Source organism: Hordeum vulgare, chromosome 3H, assembly GCF_904849725.1.
Source record: "Hordeum vulgare subsp. vulgare chromosome 3H, MorexV3_pseudomolecules_assembly, whole genome shotgun sequence".
In the NCBI taxonomy this organism is placed as follows: Eukaryota; Viridiplantae; Streptophyta; class Magnoliopsida; order Poales; family Poaceae; genus Hordeum; species Hordeum vulgare.
The window spans coordinates 141,026,644-141,051,992 of NC_058520.1; positions in this window are offsets into that span (position 1 = coordinate 141,026,644).

Genomic DNA, 25,349 nt, shown 5'->3' on the forward strand with positions numbered 1-25,349 from the left:
ATATTTTTTGAAGTATTTTGGCCGTGGAAAAATGTCCATCTTTTTGAATTTATTTTTGTGAAAATTTTAATATATTATACCCCTATATTCCAAGGATATTATATTTCCTTTTAATCGTATTAATTCATGTTTTAATAAAAAGGGGGAGAGATCTCTTATTTTTGGAATGTACTTGGGCCACGGTAGGAAACCAATCTGGCCTAATCCCACCTTCTTCTTCCTCCTCACGAGCTTCCTTCTCTGGCCATGGCAGAAGCTTCCCAGGAAGCTTCCCTCCCCCGATTCGCGGGCTACACTTCCTTCCCGAGCCTCCCACCACCCCTATAAGAACGTCCCTCCTCTCCTCGTTCCATTTTCCCCATTAGCTCGCCCTCTCCCTGCCCGTAGCCACGACGCCCCCACCATTGTTGTTCCTGCAACGAGCCGAACACAAGAACGCCCAGGAGCCCCTGACGCCCCCTTCCTCGCCTCCGGGACCTCCTCCGCCGATTCCCCCTCCCCGCCGGCGACCTCCCCACCTCGACGGATCAGCTACCTCGCCGGAGTTCTTCCTCTCTGTCACCCATGGTGAGATTCACGAAATCCCGTATTGCAGTTTTTTCAGAAAATTGCAATCTTAGGAAATTCATATCTATTAGTCTATAACTCCGAATTAGGTGATTCTTTTTGCTTTGGATTAAAAATTTTATATAGTTTCTGTAGATATATAATTTGTCTATGTTTGGATTTATACAATTTGAATTAGATCAGATTTGATTTAAATCTTGTTTTGCTTATACCGGGAGTTTAAAAATAGCTTTTAAATTAATTCTTTTTGCTACTGTTTCCTATTGATCATATCTTTTAGTAGTTTAAGTTTCAATTTTTTTTTACTTAGGGTTTTAAGCAAAACAGATTCTGTTTTAGCCTTTTTTGTTTTCTTGCTATTTCTTTTGTATTAATTGTTCCTAATTTGTTTTTTTTTTGTAAGTGTGACAAGTTATATTTTGTTTTCTGATATTTACCAGTAACTTTTCAACAACAACAAAAATTTATTTTATCTATTCTTATTTGTTTGCATGGAATCAATTCTAGTTCTATACTAACTTGCGAATTCATTGCATTGCTAGTTTGATTTCCTATTTTGAAAATACTTATAAATTAATATTGTTTTGTAAATTTTACTTATGTTATCTTAGTTATTTTATATTTTGTTTTCTGTTATTTTTCTATTTTAGTGTTTTATTTTTAGTTAGAACAAAAACTATATAGTGTTTGATGTAGTAGAAGGCTTCCTAGCTTCTTTGAAGTTTCCTTTGGATTTTTATCCGCTCTCTCTTATTGATTTTTTATTGCATCAACTTTTATTGTTGTTTGTTAATTGATTGCTAGAATGATTGCTAGTGTGAGTGCTTATGTGAATACTCTGTTTGATTATATAGATTTCATCGGAGAGTGACGAATAGTTCTATCACGTATTTCCCGAGAACGAAAATTCTTCTTCGTCAACATCACCAGGCAAGTCATTTGATCATGTATCACCTATGTTTTATGCATCGTAGTTCTACCATCCTATGCCCAATTGCATGCGGAGTAGGTACTTGGAAATTATGGTTACATATTGTAGTATCATGTGGTAGGCACCCAACAACCCCGTTACTTGGCCCGGGACGACAAATTTCATATTGCTATGCTTGAGTAGACGGGATTCTGGTTGAGAGTTTATCACGAGTGATGCGAGAGTAATTTAATAACCAAGACCGGTTAAGTCAAGACTTTTCAAGACCTCGTGATGCAATGCAACTCTGGGTGAAGGACGGTTGATCGGCTCCCTGGAGAAACGAGTGGATGACCCGGGATGCTGGAGACAGCCATGACATCTTGCGGAAAGCTTCACCCAGGCTCAAAGAGAAGGACGGATATTTTCAAGACCCAAGGCTTACCTACACAGCCACAAGTCATTATGGGCTCTGGCTTGGTTGGACAACGCGACGACTCTGGACAGGCGGTGCTAGCACATGTAGAAGAACGGTAGGATTGGATGGGCACCGACAGGGATTCAGAGGGACCCGTTGAAAGACCATGTTTTGATCATCCGGTCTTCAAACACCCTGAAGTGCGAGGACATACATGGAGGCGATCAAATCTTGTGGGGAACGTGTGCAAAACTCTGCAGAGTACTCAAACCTAATCGATTAGCCGTGTCCACAGTCATGGACAACTTGAGCGAAAGGAACTGAAGTTATCTGAAATTCTCAAGACAAATAACAATATTGATGTGGGTATTATTGACAACATGGGTATGAGAATTGGTTGGTGGAACCATCTCGTTAACAACCAACAATGTAGTAACATTTTGCTTTTAGCCCTCTCTTGATGTAGGAGAAAACTTGCTTTTCGCTAAAAACTTATAGCCCCACCTGCCATATATGCATATAGTATAGATGATTACTTTTCACCCCTCTCTTATGCGACTTGCCGGCATATTCAATATGCTGACCTACACGGCTGCAACGTCTTATGTTGCAGATATTTTTCTTCGACGAGTAAGAGTACGATTCAGGGTTACGGTCTACACTCAACTTGCCATTGGTGTTTATTGGGACTCCACTCCCTTGACTGCTTCCGCTGAGATATTTAAGGTATATATCAGTTTTACGCTATTTACATGTGATTGCACTTTGATATATACATTGATGTACTGTGTGTGCCAGCATACTGATCCAGGGATGGCACAGAAACACAGAGGCTTGACTCGTCTTGAGTGGGGTCGCTAGCTAGGTAGCGGTACTACCGCTAGGACAACAGTGGTACTACCGCTGGCACGTACCCCTTGGGCTATATAAAGGAGGGGGAGCCCGTTTTTTCTTGCCTCTTTCTTCTTCCTCGCGGCTCCTCCCTCCCCAACCCCGAAACCCCCCTATTTTGATCTCTATTTGTGGAGCCCCTTCTCTCCGTTGAATTGGCGGGTATGCTCCACTTCTCCTTCCTCCTCCAAGTGCAATGAACCCCGGTAAAGCTCCTCCCCTTCTTCTCTTGGTTGATGTTCTTGTTCTAGGGTTAGGAGCATTGGTTGTTTGGGTCCATGTCGTTGATTTTGTGCGTTGTTCTAGGATGGCATGAAGGAGATCTTTGAGGGGAGTGTAGGCCCTATGATTCTTTGTTGTGTATTTTGCCATGCCCTAGGATTTACATGTTTTAGATCAAGCACTTGAACTATGTTTGGATTAGATCTAAAACTTGCTCTCTCTTGGCTAGGCATGTGCTTCTTTAGATGGTACTTGTGATCCTCATGTGATTAGGGCTGTGGTGGAGTTCTTAGTGTTCATCCACAGCCCATGCCCCTTGTAAAACTTTCGTATAGCCATATCTATGGGTCTATTTTATCTGTCAGATATGAAAGTCAAACCCCAGCGGTACTATCGCCAGGGTAGCGGTACTACCTCTAGGACCCCCAGCGGTACTACCGCCAGGGGTAGCGGTACTACCGCTAGGACCCCCAGCGGTACTACCACCAGGGGTAGCGGTACTACCGCTAGGACCCCAGCGGTACTACCGCCAGGAGGATTCTTTGTGTATTCTTTTCATGTGCTTGGCAATGAGTGTTTACTTTTCTGCCTTTTCTAGTTCATTGCCTTGAATCTGTTTGTCGCTCCTTTTTGGTGTGTGTTTTGTGTCACAGGTGGTGCTCACTGCTCGAACCCCGCACGGGACACACAGTCAAAGCATTATCGCAACCCAGAGGCTCCAGAGGGCTCCGCCACTACAGGTGAGCAACCCAAAAAGGAGGCCTTCAAGAAGACCGCTCACAAGGACAAGGGGATCAATGTCCGCACAATGCCCCCTAAGGACTTTCTGCGGTTCCGCACTCAAAACCATTACCTCCAAGAGTGGGCTGTGATCAAGAATGTTGAGCATGTTTGGGCAAGGGATCACTGCAGGATCTACCGTGATATTGTCAACAATTTCGAGAAGAACTTTATCCCCGTACAGTGGATTAACCTGGCTCATCTTCAGCGGAGCATGGACTATTTTGTTGATGCTCTCTCTCTGGTTGACAAACTGGGCATCAAGGAGATCATCTCTTTCAAGACAGACTTTGACCCCAATGTTGTTGCCCAGTTCTATGTCACGTGTCACTTCTCTCCTGATGACGAGCGCTCCATGGTGTGGATGACTGGGACTCAGAAGATGACCGGTACCTGGCGTGAGTTCATGGCATTCCTCAAGGTTGATTTCCAGGGCGCTCATAGTCCACTTGGCTTGCGTCCTCATGCCGCAGCTACCACTGATAGGGCTTCCGTCAAGGACAGATTGCAGCAACTCTATGTCAAGAAAGGTGTGCTCCCCAGGCATCTGGACATTATGCATCGGATCTTCCGCAACACCCTCTTTCCTCGCATTGGCAACTTCGACGAGGTACATGGCTCTCTAGCTGAGATGCTACTGCTCTGTGAGGAGGCTATGACTAAGGAGTCTGCCCCACTTGATATTTCTGATGTTATGTTCACTGAGCTCTGGAAATGCATCATGATGCGCAAGGTTCCCATCTACGGGTCCTATCTGTTTGCTTATATCCGTCAGAAGTGGCAGGACACCTATCCATAGGAAGAGTTATACATTCAGGCTGACTACATTGTGCACGATCCTGTCAAGCTTCGCGTCAAGGATAAATGGGCCAACCCATCAACTTCCTCTTAGCACATGGACACTGACACAGAGACTGCTGCTGACAGAGGAACCACCTCTCAGTCCCGCTCTTCTACCAAAACATCTTGGGCCATCAAACTGCAGGATAAGATGAAGACTCTCTTCTATATGCAGGCTAAGGGCCAGTACCAGACGCACGTGGCTCAGAAGGAGAACCGTTAGAGGCACAAGCGTGTCCTAAGGACTCTTGATGTTGACATCTCCAGCGGCTCAGAGGACGACATCACTCTAGAGGCTACTTGGATGCAGGCTCAAGGTTACTAGTGGTCTAGCGCTGAGGAGGAAGAGGAGGAGCAGGACGATCCGGAGGGTATAGACGAGTCTGGCGATGCTGAGGATGAGGAGTAACCACCTGTGGCGTTAGGTGTGCTCCTTTTTGGTGTCTTGTGCCAAAGGGGGAGAGAGTCTAGGAGCTGGATTTGCTTTGAGAGTCGAACTTTGCTTTGCTTTGCTTTCTTTCGTGTTTTGCTTCGAACTTGGTTTGCTTCTATTTTGCTATCTTTTGTGAGACATGAACTTATGTGAGATTTATTTCCATCATATGATGTGAGTCATATGCCTCGTATTGTCATATATCTCTATCTTTTTGTTCTCATATTATTCTCTGTGCAAATCCGGTATTGTCATCAATCCACCAAAAAGGGGGAGATTGTTGGGGCATAGTTTATGGCTAAGTAACTTTGGTGATTGATGACACTACCGCAAAGGACTAACCGTGTGTGTTAAGATTTTAGATAACACACGTCAACGGCACAAGACGACTCGCCCCCTCGTTCGTGGAACAGAGGCACGGCGTTCTCTACGATTCTCTTTATTTGAGTCATAGGAAAGCCGTACTATTAAGAGGGCACCGTAGTGGAAAGGTTTGGGTGGAATCACTCTTTGCACGCGCACACTTCACATATTTTCCCCTTGCCGGCAACTTTGGAGTGGCTCCCGCCTGTGTGTTTCCTTCATCTTTGCAAATGGTCCCACAGCGGTAGTACCGCTGACCCCAGCGGTAGTACCGCTAGCCCTAGCGGTAGTACCGCTGGAGTGTTAGCGGTAGTACCGCTGCAGCCAGCGGTAGTACCGCCCCTGGTGAGCGGTAGTACCGCTCCAGGAGCTTTGTACCGCCTGCCTAGCGGTTGTGCATGGACGGACCTTTTTGCGAAGACTTTCTTGGCGGTGGTAGTGCTTGCACTACCAGGGGCCCAGCGGTAGTACCGCTGCAGCCAGCGGTGGTACCGCAGGAGTGCCAGCTTTAGTACCGCTGGAGTGCCAGGGGTAGTACCGCTGCACCCAGCGGTAGTACCGCTAGATACGGGCTGTGAGTGGGAAAACGGTTGGATTTTTTCCCCCACTATATAAAGGGTTCTTCTAGCTGTGGAACCCCATCTCTTATCCTCCCAAGCTCCATTGTTTCTCCCTAAGCTCAAAAGTGCCCAATCTCCCTCCCTAGCCAATCAAACTTGTTGATTCTTTAGGGATTGGTTGAGAAGGCCTAGATCCACACTTCCACCAAGAGAAAAGTTGATTCCCCCACCAATCCCTTGCGATCTTGTTACTCTTGGGTGTTTGAGCATCCTAGACGGTTGAGGTCACCTTGAAGCCATATTCCATTGTGGTGAAGCTTCGTGGTCTTGTTGGGAGCCTCCAAGATTTGTGTGGAGTTTGCCCCAACCTTGTTTGTAAAGGTTCGGTCGCCGCCTTCAAGGGCACCTATAGTGGAATCACGGTACATTGCATCGTGCGAGGGCGTGAGGAGAATACGGTGGTCTTAGTGGCTTATTGGGGAGCATTGTGCCTCCACACCGCTCCTAGGGAGACGTACTTCCTGTCAAAAGGAAGGAACTTCGGTACCACATCCTCGTCTTAGTAGCTCTCGTTGTTAGCTTCATTAGGGTTCACCTCATTGTCGTAATATTTGTGAACCCGTATGTTGTTTACCCTAACTTGCTAAGTTTAATTTAAAAGTGGTCGTTGTCTATTCACCCCCCCCCTCTAGTCAACCATATCGATCCTTTCAGTGAGGAAGACGACGTCGATCCCAGCGATGCAGAGGCATAGAGCTCGAGGTGGTGGTCGTAGACGACGAGGCTGACGGAGCTGCACGACATGGACTCCGGGCACGGGATCGACAGAGGGCGCGAGCTTCATGGCGAGAAGGCCATGGGGTCGCGGACGGCGACGGGTGTGAGCAGGGCATAGGGGGGAGAGGCGGCTAGGGTTCGGGAGGAGGCTGCGGGGTCGTCTTTAAGCCGCACGACAGCCGGGGGATGACCGGCACGTGGCCAGGCGCCATGGATGGCTGCCACAGCATCCCCCCCTCTCTGTAGCAGAGGTTGGGATGACCCAGGTCGGGCTAGGCCCAAATGTGCATGGAGCACTAGAGGCCCAGTTGCACATGTAGTTTAGTTTTTTTTTATTTACTGTTTTATTTTGTAGCAGTAGTTTTATTTTATCTTATTTAGCCATCAACGACTTTCCTAAAATATGGGACCAAGCCCATAATTACTTCCCATTATTTGGCACTGCCTTGAAAAGTTTTGGGGATTTATTTAAAATATTTTGTATTTTATATTTTAGAAAAGAAATTTTAAATAATGTTTTGGCCCATGTTTTACTTACTTTGGACACTTATGTACTTTATAAAATGTTGGGTTCCCCATCATAATTAACTATGAATTATTTGTAACATTAGGAACATTTTAGTTTTTATGTTTGAAGAAATAATAATTTAACTTTAATTTAAAATTTGAAAATGGCTTCGATGTTTATCAAGTGGCAATTTGGCTTCGTTAAACTTGATAACATGGCACCATTAGTGTGTGGTTACTGTAGCTTAATCCGGGGATGTCACAACTCTTCCCTACTAACAAGAATTCTCATCCCGAGAATCAAGAGGTAGAAGGAAAGAGCTCGGGGTATTCATCACGAAGATGAACCTCGCTTTCCCAAGTGGCTTCATCTTCAGAATGATTTGACCACTGCACTTTAAGGAACTTGGTGACTTTGCAACGAGTCTTACATTCATCCTGGTCGCGAATGCGGACCGGATGCTCCTTATAAGAGAGGTCTTGTTGCAGCTCAAGCATATCATGATCCACTTCTCGAATAGGATCCTTGAAGCAATGGCGGAGTTGAGACACATGGAAGACACCGTGAACCTGAGAAAGGTTCGCCGGTAGTTCCAATTGATAAGACACTCTTCCACGCCTTTCGAGAGCAGTGAAACGACCAATATAGCGAGGAGCTAATTTGCCCTTGATCCCGAAACGATGTGCACCTCTCATTGGTGTGACACGAAGATAAGCCTTTTCGCTAGGTTGATAGACTATAACTTGATGATGACAGTCATACCGACTCTTCTGACGAGACTGAGCAGCCTTCAGATTGTCATGAATAATGCAGACTTGATCTTCGGCATATGTTGAATAATATCCGGGCCGAAGAGTGATCGGTCCATTGAACGGTGGCTCGAGAATTTCATACAAAGCCAAGTGTAAGGGATACCTTGGAGTCAAAGATGTACAGGGGAGTCAGGTTTTAATCCTGTGGAACTTTGGGTTATGGGTCCACCATGTGGGCCGAGAGTAGGCAGAGGGGTGACATATTATACGGTCTTGGTAGCAAGACATGTCAAATGATAATCTGCTAGTTATGTTGGCAACAACATCGGTACCAAGGGCGGGGACGAATAGAACCATTTTCCTGCTCGTTGAAACGAGGCAGACCAATAGGCAAGGTTCTCGTCCACCGGTGGCTACCGGAATGTTATCCATAATAGTAACAGGGTCTTACCGACAGAGTCGTATACCGAGAATTTTACCTAAGCAGGGAATTAACACTGCTTAGATAAGTTATGCCACAGGAAAAGTCAGACAAACCAATAGGAAGGAAAATGTGTTCAGACACACAAAGAACCTAAAGTATACCATTCCCGAGGAAAACATAGGGTACGGTATGCATGATAGGTCATCTAGTACCTAACCATCTTGACAAAGAGACAAGAAGAATCATGATGTTTACCCATACCATACGGTTTTGGATAACTGATCAGGAACAATTTAGCATTGGGCTTCCAATGTTCCTGTTGAAATCTAAAGTACCATATTCGTGCTTCGGGGTAGCATCGACATGGTCATCAGATAGAGGTTGGACTTATGGGTATACAAAGAGGAACCAGGAGGAACAACTTGCAAAGCTAAGTCATACAATTTCCTCATGGTAAAATGGCGAACCTTACATATGGAAGGATTTATAACAATAGGTCCTGCGGCCCGGTGTGCCAAACAAGACATCACCGTACCGGGTTACATAAGACCAAAGTCAAAAATATTGGAAAATGTTCCAAACATCATATCTGCCTGAGGTTCAAATCTGGTTGGGGTCAGGACACCTCAGGCTCAAGATGCCTGAGAAGAAAAATGAAGACGCAAGATTCTCATGATATGAACTACACAAGCAATTCTTGAAATATGAGTGTGATGGTAAGGCACATGAACACCATGTCAAGACATTCGTGCCCACGTGAAATTCCTATCTCAAAATGCAACTGGGTTCTCATTTGGGAACCCTCATCGAGGATGACAAGGTTCCATGTGTAAGTCTGGATCTGCTCTTATGAAAGAACTTATTTTCCTTGATCAAATCAGTCAGTAGTTTGGCGTGCTGAGCAAGTTATATGCAGTGAGAATAGCAAATCATCAACACATATAACACTTCGCACATGCATGAATGATTTGGTTTTTCCCAAGAGGAAGCGAAACAAAACTTTCACATATTCACGGCGGAAAGATTGCACGTGAACTTTGGGGAAATACACTTCTTCTATCAAACATATTCTTCACAAGCTAGGCACAAAGATAAAGCTTTCAAGGGCTTCATCGTGAACCATGAATGTGTTGAGGGTGTGGTCGATGTGCTCAGCATCAATCTCTCATGATTTTTACAAGGATGAATTTCCAAAGTTATAATATCAAGGAGATAGTGTTAGAGCATATACCTCCATATGTGGTTTTGGTAATTGATGACAATTCCTATGGACTAATGGTTTCCTTAAGTTATATTTACAGGATTTGTCCATAGGCACTGCTCGAAGTCCATCTGTTGGGTTCAAGGAGTTTATATGATGACCAAGATGGTATTCAAGGTATTATCCAAAGAATGGTCATAGAGACACAAGGTTGATCAAGATCTCAGACAAAGAGTAAATCAAGATGATCAACACACAAAGCATACAAGATGTACCGAGAGGGATCAAGTGATCCCATGCTATGGTAAGCATTGTCCATTACTTGTGTGTGTACTAACCCATGGTCTTTGTGAGAGTTCTATGTGGGGGTTAGGTGTGCTTCCATGGGCTTGCGTCAAAAGGAAGATCTCATACAACCCATGAAGGATGACTTCAAGTGGTGATCGTCATCAAGATTGCGGTGTGCAAGTTCAAGTGGATCAACACGAATATATCATGCTTGATGCTTTCCGTCCATTGTGGTGGCAATGGACTTGTGAAGATCTGCTGAAGAGCGGCTCACCCATAGTGTGTATGGGGGAGCAATCAACTAGTCTTCATCAAGCCAACACAATCAAGAAAGGTGGTCCATCTTGAGGAAGCCAAGATCATCGTCATCTAGCTCAAGAGGACGAGGTACAAGGTATAGGTTTGCCCTTGATAGGTTTTCTGTTTTAGGATAGATTGTCGTACTGTCAAGGGGGGCTCTCAAGTGAGTAGCTTGATTGTATCGTTCGTTGAGAGCTCAAACCATTTGCATCCTTGCATCATACTTCTTGGTTCTTGTTTGGTGTTTCTATTTGTGAGTTTTAGAGCTTATGTTCATCTTCATGACAAGCTCAAGTTCATCGAAAACGGAGTCCATATGCATCTTCTATGATGTTTTCGATGTTGGGAGTTTTTAACGGTCTTATTCGAAGAAGGGTTCTCACCATTTTCTTATGGGACTTTTCTCACTTTCTTCTTATTGATATTTCTATCAATATTGTGTTATCCCATGTCGTTAGCTTTCTAACAAACTTGGTTTCGTTGAATTCGGAGTCCGTATGCGAAAGTTACAGCAGTTTCACTATCCAGCGGTAGTACCGCCCCCGAAGAGGTAGTACCGCCCCCAGAGCGGTAGTAATTTTTTACTACCGCTCCGCCGGGCTGTTTTTTGCATACTTTTTGGCGTCAGCATGGTTGGTGAACCTACCGAGCGGTAGTACCGCTCCATGAGCGGTAGTACAGCTCTGTGCGGGCCGTGAGGCCTAACGGTTGGATTTTTCCCCACCTATAAAAGGGGGTCTTCTTCCCCATTGAACCTTATCTCTTTAGCTCGTGTTCTTCCCCCATTGTTGACCTTCTTCGAGCTTGCTTACTCTCAATCCCTCCAATGATTCTTGCTAGTTCTTGAGGGAAAAGAGAGAGGAGATCTAGATCCACATTTCCACCAATCACTTTCTCCTCTAAGTGAGGGGAACCCCTTGGGTCTAGTTCTTGGAGTTCTTCATGTTCTTCTTCGTTCTTCCTCTCATTTTCGTCCCTTGCATTAGTTGCTTTGGTGGGATTTGGGAGAGAATGACTTGGGAACTCCGTGTGCCCTTGCCATTGTATTAGTTGCATCGTTTGAGTTCTCCACAGTGATACGTGGAAGTGAAGTTTGAGAAGCTTATTACCTTTGGTACTTAGTACCCTAGATATTGTTCTTCGTGGATGCTTTGGCGTCCTAGAAGCTTGGTGGTGTCTTGGAGCTCAATCATTGTGGTGTAAAGCTTCAGGCAAGCGTCGGGGTCTCCAATTAGGTTGTGGAGATTGCCCCGAGCAATTCGTACGGGTATCGGTGACCGCCCCCAAGGTTTGCCATTTGTACGGGTTTGGTGACCGCCCTCAAGGGTCCCTTAGTGGAATCACGGCATCTTGCATTGTGCGAGACCGTGAGGAGATTATGGTGGTCTTAGTGGAATCTTGGGGAGCATTGTGCCTCCACACCGCTCCAACGGATATTAGCATCCGCAAGGGTGTGAACTTCGGGATACATCATCGTCTCTGCATGCCTCGGTTATCTCTTACCCGAACCCTTTACTTATGCACTTTACTTTGTGATAGCCATATTGTTTATTGTCATATATCTTGCTATCACTTAATTGTTTATCTTCCTTAGCATAATTTGTTGGTGCACATAGGTGAGCCTAGTTGTTGTAGGTTTTGTGCTTGACAAATTAAACGTTAGTTTTATTCTACATTTGTTCAAGCCTAAACCGTAATTATTTTAAAGCGCCTATTCACCCCCCCCCCCTCTAGGCGACATCCACGTCCTTTCAGATAGCATTTGTCAAATCAAATGGTATAATGTCGTATGCTCGAGGGAACATCAACAATTAAACATTGGCCGAAGGGTGCACTCGAAAATACGGAATGAGTAGCACGACCAATGCTGGAATGGTGAGTCAACAACCAATACTCCAAGAATGAAATAATTAGTCGTGAACCTCAAGGCAATAGGGTTGCCAGAAGTATTGGGATCACACATCAGAGTTCACCTGTTGGTATTCCGGTTTGAAACAACACAGGACCAATAGATGAATGATGATGGCGAGAAGTATTATTATATCAAGAATTCTTAAGACGTGTGCAATCCTCACGACATTCTTTACATACCAGATAGTAATACTTCAATGTAGAAGATAACATAAGTTGTATAGTGAGGAACACAAAGGACAACACAAAACACAAACATGTTCATGTAGGGGGGAAGGAAAGAAGGTTGTCGAAATCACAGATAAGACTGCTAGCTTAGAATTGAGATCGCCTTTTAAGACAACCAACATGGTGCTGAAAGATTGTTGTAAGCTTAACAGCTTGGACTGACATGATTGAGTACAAACTCGTAAACAAGGAAGACTGATAAAAGTTGTTCAATCGCAATGCATACTCGATTCAGTTATCGATGTACTTGCGTGGCCAACAACTCAAACACGAGGCAACTGGAATTAAGGGAAAAATCATAGTTGATGAGGAGCTCACAAGAAGTTTCATAGCTCCGCCATATCCTCGATCTACAAGGGATATTACTCGGAGGTCGATCAACATTAAAGCTCGGACCGATGTATTGATCTGAAGAAGACAAGTACTTTAACTTGTCTGAGAATAAAATCAAGGTAGGACAACATGGTCGGAACCACGATTGAAAGGTACCAAATGACAGATACCAGATCAAATCATAGAATTATTGATTATTGTTACGAGGAGTTTGTATGATAGGATCAACGTCGTTTCCATGGGCATGAACACAAAGTTCAAGGTCGACTCCCACTTCATCAATGCATCACCTGCCATTTATTCCTCGCCTTTGATCAGGTTGCAGCTTTAAAGGATATTCGGCAAAGCGCCAGAAGAGTAAGACTCATGAAAAATTTTTGAGTCATCTTGATTTAGGAAGGCATAGGTTCAACCCGTCGGGGCATCTTAGTAACATATACCATACACTCCAAGAGCAATTAACACATGCTTGAAGGGCATGGCTGACAAAAGCGTAGGGTACAACTCATCGGAGGGAGAAGACACAATTTACCAATGACATTATGTATCAGTGGAACACTATCACAAGAATTTTTGAATGCAAAGGGATGCCGTCAGTTAGTAACCCAGCAATGGTCCTCGCAATCCACAAAGGACCTGATGTGAGTATCAGTACTGAATCAGAGGGGGTAAAACGCAAGGCATCGGATTATAGAACATATGAAAAGGCTGATATTTAATTACCAAAGCAATTAGGATTTCCAGGTTGGTGTATCATAATTAGATGCTCCGATCAACCACAAGTAAGTTGAAGGGACTTAGATGGACAATCAATCAAAGTTGATTTGTCGCGAACCAGTTCTATCTGGAAGGACGTCTAAGCCGGAAGATAATTCATAAGTATCAACAAATGATTGTGCGTATTCACACAAAAGTAGAATCGATAAGATCATAGGAAATTCACAAAGGAATTTAATGAATGCGGCTAGACATATGGATTTAACCCTAACACAAGCAGGTGAAAAAGGTCAAAAGCAATAGGCTACAGTGGATTCCGAAAGATCAATTAGTAATTCGAAGAACTCTCGAAACCCAAGACAACTAATGATGGACGAAACCCCGATAAGAAAATTCATTGCCTCTCGTAAAGTAAGAACAATTGGAGAAGAAGGTATGAGTGACATTTGTATGTAGTCATCCATAGTGGTCGACGGAGGAAGGGAAATCGCAAGAGCAATGGGCACAAGTTCTTGAGATAACATCAGGGAGTAACTTCGGAGTCTTCTGATGGACCAAGCCATCGTCTGAAATACGAGACTCCCCGGGAGGAAATATTTACGCGAACCTAATGTTAGAGTTAGTAAAATCTTTAACCCGAAAGAGAAGAGAGTGTAGAACCCAGAGTATAGGAAAGGAGTAAAAGATACTAATACCACCCAATTGAGATGTGGGCCTGTAAGCCACAACATCAGTGTTAGTAAAGTTTTTCAAACACTAGACTCAACTTCGGCCAAGGAGTTGGAAAGCGGGCTACCTACAGGCAGTCGGCTCTGATACCAACTTGTGATTCCCTCAGTTTAATCGTATGCTAATCATACACGCAAATGCGTACGATCAAACCCAAGAACTCACGGGAAGATATCACAACACAACTCTAGACACAAATAAAATAACATCAGCTTCATATTACAAGCCAGGGGCCTCGAGGGCTAGAATACGAAAGCTCGATAAACACACGAGTCAGCGGAAGCAACAATATCTGGGTATAGACATACACATGGGGTGCCTTAGATAAGGCTAGCACAAAAGGAACACGATCGAACGAGGCGAGGCCTCCTGCCTGGGAACCTCCTAACTACTCCTGATCATCAGCAGCCTCCATGTAGTAGTAGGCACCGTTGGGGTAGCAGTTGTCGTCGGCGGGGACCTCCATCTCCTGGGCTCCATCATCTGGTCGCAGCAAACGGATCAAGGGGACAAGGGGGGAGCAAAGCAGCGGTGAGTACTCATCCAAATTACTCGCAAGTCTTACATCAGAACTAATCTAAGTATGCATCAGTATCAAAGGGGGGTTATATGTGGACTGACTGCAGCAATGCGAGAATAGGGAGAGAAGGCCTAGTCCTATCGAAGACTAGCATCTTCAGGGGTCTTGAGGCAATAGATGAGAGTAGAACAGGGGTAACACATTAATAGTCATATTGTTGCAGCAATATTAAAGTGAGGTCATGCCTAAAGATCATCCCTCGACTCCCTGCGAGGAAGCAATCCCGAGGCAAACTAAAACCAGTTAAGTAACAATTGTAGTTGTATAAGATCGGGGCGTAACTCCAAGTCGTCCTGTAACCGTGGACACGGCTATCCGAATAGTTAATTTTCATCCCTGCAGGGGTGCACCACATGTCCCGTCATGCTCGATAACACTCTGGCCGGACATACTTTTCTAGGTCCTGCCCGGCCTCGGAATATCGACACGTCGCGGCCCCACCTAAGACTACTCAGAGAAGCCAGCCCGCTGGTCTAACTCCTAAGCACAACGGGTTCGTGGGCCCAGTTCCCCTTCGTGCTCCTGCACGTGGCGTGGGCGGCCGACGTCGGCCCTAGCATCCCTTAATCACAAGAGCGATGCATCTCGGGACCACTCGGGCGCGCGCCGCTACATTTGCTGACATCTGAAAAGCTTCGGCTTATACCGCGACGTCGAGTACCCATAATTCTTCCCGCGTAGCCGGTTAGTGCGAAAAGGTCTCCGACAAACCCAGATCAAATACCAAAATCCATTAACATTTTAATTAGGCCATCAACATAGTCTCACGGGAATCCACCCGTCTTACAACTAATCACCAAAGATCCCGGTAACATGGTCGAGTAACTGTGTGGTTGTAACATCGGGGGGAATCCGAGGTATCACCATCGTTGGATTCAGAATGATGTACCCGTCAAGGTGGGCTTAGAGGAATCACCCTCGGGGGTCCCACACTTGAGGGGTTGCACGACAGAGGCGTCATCGGGAATGGTGAAAGAGGAGTCACCCTCGATAACCACGACTGACTAGCTATACTACAGAGATATCATCAGGAGTACTTAGCAAGGTGTCACCCTCGGTACCCGATAGTATCTCTGTAGCGTCGTACAACGAAGGGGGTGTATGTGCTGTGTCGGGTCTGGCTCGTCGATCAGAGATCGAGATTTGAAAACAAGCGGGGCAACTGGACTACGGGGTCAGAGGGGATGACTGCTCCACCTATACTAAGCGGATTTAAAGTACAGGACTAAAAGTAGCAGTTCATCAAAAATAGGCTATGCATCAGATATAGGAGCTAACTACAACAGTAGCAAAATACTAATGCAAGCAGTAAGAAGAAAGACATAGGCGATATAGGAATGTTCAAGGGGGGTTTGCTTGCCTTGTTGCTCTGCAGACAGATATGGATCCTCGATGGGAGGCAACCAATCACCGGATCATCATAGGTCTCGGGGGTCTACCGGAAAAAAGCAACGTAGGGGAAACACAATAAATAACAAAGCAATCAAATGCATCACAAATCATGACATAGCTATATGCAGCGCTAGGCATGCACTAACGCGGCATTAATCGTTATAGACGGATCGGGAAAATATCTGACGATATTTCCGGGTCTTTGGCTACTACCGATCACACGAAATGGATGGAAAAGTTCTAGGTTCGCTATGATAGGGACGTGTAAGAGATGAATGGATAGCGTATCCGAGTTCGCGGGATTTTTTTGAGCAACTTTCATGTATAAAATATTTTCATCCGGATTGCCGATTATTTTAAATTAAAATTCAAACTTTTACCAATATCCAAGAATTTCTAAAATTATTATATTTAAATAATCTGAATTGACCAAGTCAAAATGACTGGTCAAAAGGAGAGGTGGTGGCCCACGTGTCATGGGCTATAGCTAACAGATAAATAAGTAGCTTAATTAAATGGGGTTCACATGTCATATGGCTAGTAGTTAACCTAACTGGTGATTAATCCTAAACTAAATATATAGTCCTAATTAAACAAGGACCGGCCACACACGACTGTGGCATAGCGGGCCACACACACCACGCTCATTCATGTTGTACACATCACACACATGTTCATGATGTACACACACACACGATGCACTTACACCATGGTCATGGCCAGGATTATTGACAGTAGTAAGCAGGCAAAGCAAGCTACAGCAGCAACGACAGCAACGCGACAGCTGCACGCAGCAAGAGCAATAGCTAGCAGCTGTAGCATCCAAGAGCAGCAGCAGCGGTGGCGTAGTAGCGGCAGCAGAAGTGCACGAGGGCGACGATGACCATGGCAGCGGCAAGCGACGAGGCGAGCAACAACGCAAAGCAGCAGTAGCACGGCAACAGGAGGAGCACAACAATAGACGGTCACGACGGTGCGCGCGCAGGCTGGGCGAGCAGCAGCAAATGGTAGCAACGGGGGCATCAGGCGCGGCGCGTCGAGCAGCGGGCACGCACCTGGGCGTGGCCAGGGGGTGCCCCGGGGAGACCAGTACGCGGCAGGGCGCAGATAAAGGCGAGGCAGAGCGCGCCGGACACACACGCGGGGATGGGCATAGTCGCGGTGACCACGGCCATAGGCCGAAACTCACGCGACACAGGACGGCGACACGAGGCGATGAACATAGGGGAGACAAGGGAAATGGAGGTGCCGCTCACAGGGGAAGGCGGAGGACGCATCGGACGGGGCGGAGTAGCTCCGGTGAGGTAGATCGGATGAGGCAACGATGACCGTAGGTGAGGAAGATAACGTCGATCCTGGCGATGCACAGCCATAGAGCTCGAGGTGGTGGTCGTAGACGACGTAGAGGAGGCTGACGGAGCTGCAGGACATGGACTACTGGCACGGGATCGACGGAGGGCGCGAGCTTCACGGCAAGAAGGCCATGGGGTCGCGGACGACGACGGGTGTGAGCGGGGCAGAGGGGGAGAGGCGGCTAGGGTTCGGGAGGAGGCTGTGGGGTCATCTTTAAGCCCTAGGACAGCCGGGGGATGACCGGCACGTGGCCAGGCGCCATGGATGGCTGCCACAGCATCCCCCCCCTCTCTGTAGCAAAGGTTGGGGATGACCCAGGTCAGGCTGGGCCCAAATGTGCATGGAGCACTAGAGGCCCAGTTGCACATGTAGTTTAGTTATTTACTGTTTTATTTTGTAGCAGCAATTTTATTTTATCTTATTTAGCCATCAACAACTTTCCTAAAATATGGGACCGAGCCCATAATTACTTTCCATTATTTGGCACTGCCTTGAAAAGTTTTGGGGATTTATTTAAAATATTTTGTATTTTATATTTTAGAAAAGAAATTTTAAATAATGTTTTGGCCCATGTTTTACTTACTTTGGACACTTATGTACTTTATAAAATGTTGGGTTCCCCATCATAATTAACTACGGATTATTGTAACATTAGGAACATTTTAGTTTTTATGTTTGAAGAAATAATAATTTAACTTTAATTTAAAATTTGAAAATGGCTTCGATTTTTATCAAGTGGCAATTTGGCTTCGTTAAACTTGATAACATGGCACCATTAGTGTGTGGTTACTGTAGCTTAATCCGAGGATGTCAGAGTGACCCGGGTGGCCGTCACAAGGGAGGCGATGTTGACGGACTGGTACATGCCGCCTGGTCCTGCGACGCCGGCATGCGAGCTTCCGGCCGCTGTGACATGGTGGCCGGAGACCAGCTCGGCGAGGTTCGGAGAGGCTGGCCGGTTGCGTGCCATCGGTGCAGCGATTTGGGAAGGAGGAAGCTAGGAGAAATCCTTCACACGCCCCCTACCTGGCGCGCCAAATGTCGGATTTCAGGCTACGCAAAACCCTAGGACTCGAACACAGGGGCGTGTGCGGCGATCTATCTCGGCTCGACATTACCTATCACGCTACTCAATAGAAACGGCAAAGAACTCACTCGAAGGTGAGGAGAACACTAAACACAACAGTTTACCCAAGTTCGGGCCGCCGCGAAGCGTAAAACCCTACTCCTGCTTTTGGTGGATTGCCTCTCACGGAGGTTGGTGGATGAACTAGTACAGTGCTTTCGAGCCTCCGGAGGCCAAGTGGTTAGGTGTCATGCTCTAGGGTTTCAATTATCTGGTCCTTTGCCAAGTATCCTACCCTCTCTATTTATAGTGGATGCAAGGGTCCTCTTCCCTTATCGTAGGCGGGAAGGGATCCCACAATGGCTAGTTTCGGTGGGAGACAAGGGAACATGCTTCCACTGTCAAAAGTGGTCTTCGACTGCAAAGCCACTGCCAGCGCCGCAGAGGTGAGCACAGGGATGACATCCATTCTGCCGGCGGGCAACCATGGTGTTGTTGCACTAGAAGGGAAACCTTTCGGAGATGCCTTTGGTGTCCTGATTCACTCCCACCTTCTTTGCACTAAAGGGGGAATCATCCTATCCTGCCATCTTATGATCGCATGCCCTTCCATGGCGTCATCCTTGACTCCTCAGGCCCGATCTTGCCTTGAAATATCCGTCGCTCCGGACGGGTCCTGAGGAGGGCCCCTGCGGGTCTTGACCCCTCGCGAGGGCCTTGTTCAAGGTGGTGATGTTCCTTGCCGACTTGTGTTGACGAAGTGGCCCTGCCCTAGGCCACAGGCAGGCAGGTCTGGGTACCCCCATTCCCAGAATGCCGACAGTCCCCCACGGGGCAAAGCCCCAACACCATGGGTGCCGACATCGGTTGCACCTGGGTGGCCGAGTGGCCTTGCAACCGGTAAGACTCCTGAGGCAAGTTGCTCATGAGTACCCCTTGACACTCAAACTTCTCTACGTCGACAGGTCCCAGTCCTACACATTTTCCCACTACCGTTAGGGTCGACGTACTTCACGGGGCGGGGCCTCGCCGCTCCTCGCACCGACCTGAGCCCCTAGGACGACACCAGGGGTGGCGAGTTGCCTTATGAATGGTAAGACTCCTGAGGCTCGATGCTCAGGGGCCCCCTTTAACGCTCGAGCGATTCCCCACTCCGCCCCTTTTTGTGGTTGCCTCGAGAGGCCCGGGGGTCACCCGAGGTTCCCGGGACACACCAATCATAGCAAAGGGAGAGAGAGAAGTCGAGTTTGGCAAAACGAGAGAACATAGATAAGAAATTCCTGGCCTTCTTTTATTTTCAAAATATTAAGCAAAGAAGCTTTCAAGCCTTCGATAGCTCAAAATACAAAAAGGGGAGGCCCTGGTGGGCCGCAACTTGAAATGCAAGGAAGGAACGAGAAAACGGCCGCGTCCGGCACCCTAGCTATTCACCGCCTCTGTCTCCCCCCAGCGCTGAGCATAGGGCTTCCACTAGGCGTGGGGTGGACCCCTTCCGCGTCCTCGGGGGGCCCTGGGCGTATATAGCCTCAGCTCGTTATTACGTGAGTGTCACGGTGGCGGTGTATCTGGGAGGTCGCGAGGATGCTTTGGCCTCGCGAGTGTCCCTACCCCCGAGGCATTACGCGCCTGATTCCGAAATTCATTGGTGGACTGTGTTGATTGCCTCCCTCTTCTCCCGAGCGCGGAGCGTAGGGCTTATACTAGGTGTAGGATGGACCCCTTCCGCATCCCCGGGGGGGCCTGGGCGTATACGGCCTCGGCACGTTATTACGTGAGAGTGTCACGGGATGAAGTAGGTTCCGAAATGATTGCAAGACGATGCACGGCCAATGCAGAGGCATCGCTGAGGCGGCGCGGGGGCGGTGCAGAGGTGTTACGGGTTGACGCAGGTCCCCGAGACGCTTCGAGAGCCCCATGCCTCATAGGCGCGTTCCCCGCTCATAGTCCCGGGGCTCGCAGCGGCTTGGTGTGGTCCGTCTTGAGCGAGCCCTCGAGCATGGGATTAGCCCCCGGGGCTTGCTGGCCGGAGAGCTCGACCAAACGGTAAGTCCTGAGTACCTGGGGCGCTGCCCCAACACTCCTCGCCGGGGCCCCCCAGGTCCCCTCGTTGGTACCGTCGGCCATGCCCCCAAGTGGGATTAGCCCAACCTAAGGGCAACGGCGGGTACCCGAACACGTGCTGGCAATCGAACGAATCCCGCGCTGGCGACATGGTCGTGTGTTCCACCCTCAGTCCCCAGGCCTCCAGGTTGGGATCGTCTGGCCCGGGAACATGGGCTTGTGTTCCACCCTCAGTCCCTAAGCTGCGGCCTGATGACCCACAAGTATAGGTGATCTATCATAGTCCTTTCGATAAGTAAGAGTGTCGAACCCAACGAGGAGCAGAAGGATCTGACAAGTGGTTTTCAGCAAGGTAATATCTGCAAGCACTGAAATTTTCGATAACAAGTAGTTGTGTGGTGAGATGATTCGTAGCAAGTAGCAAGTAACAAAAGTAGCAACGGTGCAGCAAAGTGGCCCAATCCCTTTTGTAGCAAGGGACAAGCCTGGACAAAGTCTTATAGAAGGAAAAACGCTCCCGAGGACACATGGGAATTTCTGTCAAGCTAGTTTTCATCATGTTCATATGATTCGCGTTCGTTACTTTGATAGTTTGACATGTGGGTGGACCGGCGCTTGGGTACTGCCCTTACTTGGACAAGCATCCCACTTATGATTAACCCCTCTTGCAAGCATCCGCAACTATGAAAGAAGAATTAAGACAAAGTCTAACCATAGCATTAAACTAGTGGATCCAAATCAGCCCCTTACGAAGCAACGCAAAAACTAGGGTTTAAGCTTCTGTCACTCTAGCAACCCATCATCTACTTACTACTTCCCAATGCCTTCCTCTAGGCCCAAATAATGGTGAAGTGTTATGTAGTCGACGTTCACATAACACCACTAGAGGAAAAACAACATACAACACATCGAAATATCGAACGAATACCAAATTCACATGACTATTGTTAGCATGACTTATCCCGTGTCCTCAGGAACAAAAGTAACCACTCACAAAGCATAATCATATTCAGGACCAGAGAGGTAATGAGTAGCATCAAGGATCTGAACATAAACTCTTCCACCAAGTAATCCAACTAGCATCAACTACAAAGAGTAATTATCACTACTAGCAAGCTTACAAGTACCAATCAGAGTCGCGAGATGGAGATTGGTTACAAGAGATGAACTAGGGTTTGGAGATGAGATGGTGCTGATGAAGATGTTGATGGTGATGAGTCCGGTCCGATGAGAGTACTGTTGGTGATGACGATGGCGACGATTTCCCCTCCGGGAGGAAAGTTTCCCTTGTAGGATCGTCTTGCCGGAGCTCTAGATTGGTTCTGCTCAAGTTCCACCTCGTGGTGGCGGCGAATCCTCGAAAAGCCTCTTCTTGATTTATTTTTTCCAGACCGAAACCCTTCTTGTAGCAAAAGGGGGGAGTCAGAGGGCCAGCTGGGATCCCACAAGCCCCCTAGGCGCGGCCAGCGGGTGGTCATGCCTAGCAGGCTTGTGGCCCCCTGCTGGCGCCCCTCCGGCACTTCTTCGGCCCAGTATTTTTATAAATCCCAAAAAAATCCACATTGATTTTCACGGCTTTTGGAGTTGCGCAGAATAGGCATCTCAAACTTGCTCCTTTTTTAGGCTAGAATTCCAGCTGCCGGCATTCTCCCTCTTCATGTAAACCTTGCAAAATAAGAGAGAAAATACATAAGTATTGTACCGTGAAGTGAAATAACAGACCAAAAAGAGATAAATATCAACATGAAAGCATGATGCAAAATGGACGTATCAACTCCCCCAAGCTTAGACCTCACTTGTCCTCAAGCGAAAAGCCTAGATCAATAAACATGCCCACATGTTTAGGGAGAGAGGTGTCGACAAAACAAGATACGAACATGCGGGCATCATGATCATGATCAAAACAGCAATACCAACATATAATCTCTCATGCTAAAGTGACAATTCCTTCACAAAGTAAAGCATGGATCAAGAACCTTACCGAGAATTAACAACCGATAGCCTTTACTCATTGAAAAAATTGCAATTTATCTCAACATCAGAAAGAGTCAACTAAGAGATTGTAAAGGAAATCCACATACTCAATCATCTTTTCGTTCTCTACAATTGCTACAACTCACGTAGTACTCATGAGATCAAAGTTTCAGCTGGACATAGAGAAAGATAGGGGCTTATAGTTTTGCCTCCCAACCATTTACCTCAAGGGTAATGCCAACAATAATAATTCATGAATGCTTACCTCCAAGTTGACATATGAATATAGATATTTCCCTAGCATATGACGTTAGCCAAGATAAAGGCGAAATAAGGAATTGGTGTAGATCGCCATGACTCTTTCAAGGGCAAAAAGTAAAGATACAAGATAGGCCCTTCGTAGAGGGAAGCAGAGGTTGTCATGCGGTTTTGAGGTTTGGATGTGTGTCCTCTTAGTGCGAAGGAACGTCACTTTATATTGCCTCATGTGATAAAGAAATTTATTATGGAGTATGTTGCTTTTATGTCTTCCTCATCACAAGTTCGTACAAAGCTTATTTTCCACACAATAATAGATCATACATATTAGAGAGCAATTTTTATTGCTTGCACCGATGACAACTTACTTGAGGGATCTTATTCAATCCATAGGTAGGTATGGTGGACTCTCATGGCAAAACTGGGTTGAAGGTTTGTGGATGCACAAGTAGTATCTCTACTTGGTGCGGGAGTTTTGGCTAATATGAGGTGGAAGCAATCGTCACATGCTAAGGGATCTCTAGTCATATAACATTGTTCGGAACCAAGCAAACACAATTCATTATGTTGTCTTCCTTGCCCAACATCTACTTCTAAGCATGCAATAGTTTAGTGAGTGTTCAAAATCATAGATGGTGTCAAAGATGATATATTTATATGTGAATCTCTCCTTCTTTATAACTTCCAATTAATTGCAACAATAACCAAGGTCTACGCTTGTCTACCCTCAACAAGTTTCAATCATCATCCTTTTTATATGTGAAGCCATCACTTCCCATAAGATCATTACATGATCTTTCATGCTTTTGTTCTTTTCTCACTCTTTTGATCATGGCAAGAGGCAAAGCCCTCAACTAAGACACTCTTTATTATAATGCTCACGAGCTCGAATACATCGGGGGTGACACAAAGCAAAACTCAAGCCTAAAACACTAAGACCTTTATTCTACTAGAGAAAAAGAAAACTGAAAAGGAACAAACTAAAACAAAGGTAAAGGCAAAATATGTGATGGTTATATGATACTGGGGCAACTCCCCCAAGCTTGGCACAAGCCAAGGGGATTGCCCATACCCGTGCTTAGTTGTCTTCCTTTGGAGGCGATGGTGGTGGAGTTGTTGCAACATAGGTTTGATCCTCCGTCTTCCAAGGCATAGGTGCTCCATCATGGAAAGATGACCGAGTCTCCAGAATCCTCAAATCTGTAGCCAACCATATTGATTTAAATCTATACTCATACTCACAGTTTTGGTTCTGCAGGTCATAGATCTGGGCCTGGAGGTGATCAATTCTGTCATAGAGCCTGGAGAGGTGCTTCCCGATGTCATTGGCATTGATCTTGTGCTTGTTGGTGAACTCTGTGATCATCATGTGGTTGGCGTTGAGTCCGCGCTCCACCATCCCTTGGCACTAGAAGACATGTTGCTCCATTGCTTCGAGCCTTGCCTCCATGCTTCCAGTCTTCTTAGGTCCCTCAACATCACGGATGTGCAACATCCCCTCACGCATCTCGATAGATTGAGGGTGTTGCAGCACGCCGGTGAGGTAGGGATTGATGACCTTCTCGAAGATCTTGTCCTTTGGAGCTTCTGGAGACGTCATAGCAATCTAGATCTGCAGCGGAAACAGGATCGAAACGAAAACAGAGGAAATTCATGTGATACAAGGGTCAGACCTTTCGGTAGAATATATAATGATTTTTTTCCAACCAGAAGGAGTCCTCCGCACGAAAACGGAGTCCGGGAGGCACACGAGGTGGTCACAAGCCCCCTAGGCGCGGCCAGGGGGGTGGCCCACGCCTGGCAGGCTTGTCACCTCCTCTTGTGCTTTCCGGACTACTTCCAATTTTTCTATTTTTGTATTTTTCAAAATATTCCAAAATGGAGAAAAAATCCTACTGGAAAAGTTTTGGAGTCTGTTTACTTACTGAAACACATACCTCTTCATTTTTGGAGTCTGAAACAGGCTGATAAATATCCCTTAGGTATTCCTCTGGAGTTATGGTATTGATAATATTGCTTTCAACATTTATGGGAGTACCTGAGATATAATGCTTGATTCTCTGCCCATTTACCACTCTCAGACAATGACCTTCCGTGTTGCTGATCTTGATAGCACCGGAATGATATACTTCCTCAAGAATATAGGGACCTTCCCATTTAGAGAGAAACTTGCCTGCAAAAAATCTTAAACAAGAATTATATAGCAAGACATAATCACCTACATTGAACTCACGCTTTTGTATCCTTTTATCATGCCACCTCTTAACCTTTTCTTTGAACAACTTGGCATTCTCATATGCCTGAGTTCTCCATTCATCAAGCGAGCTAATATCAAATAACCTCTTCTCACCACCAAGTTTGAAATCAAAGTTGAGCTCTTTGATTGCCCAATAAGCTTTATGCTCTACCTCAAGAGGTAAATGACATGCTTTACCGTACACCATTTTGTACGAAGACATGCCCATGGGATTCTTTTAGGCAGTTCTATAAGCCCACAGTGCATCATCGAGCTT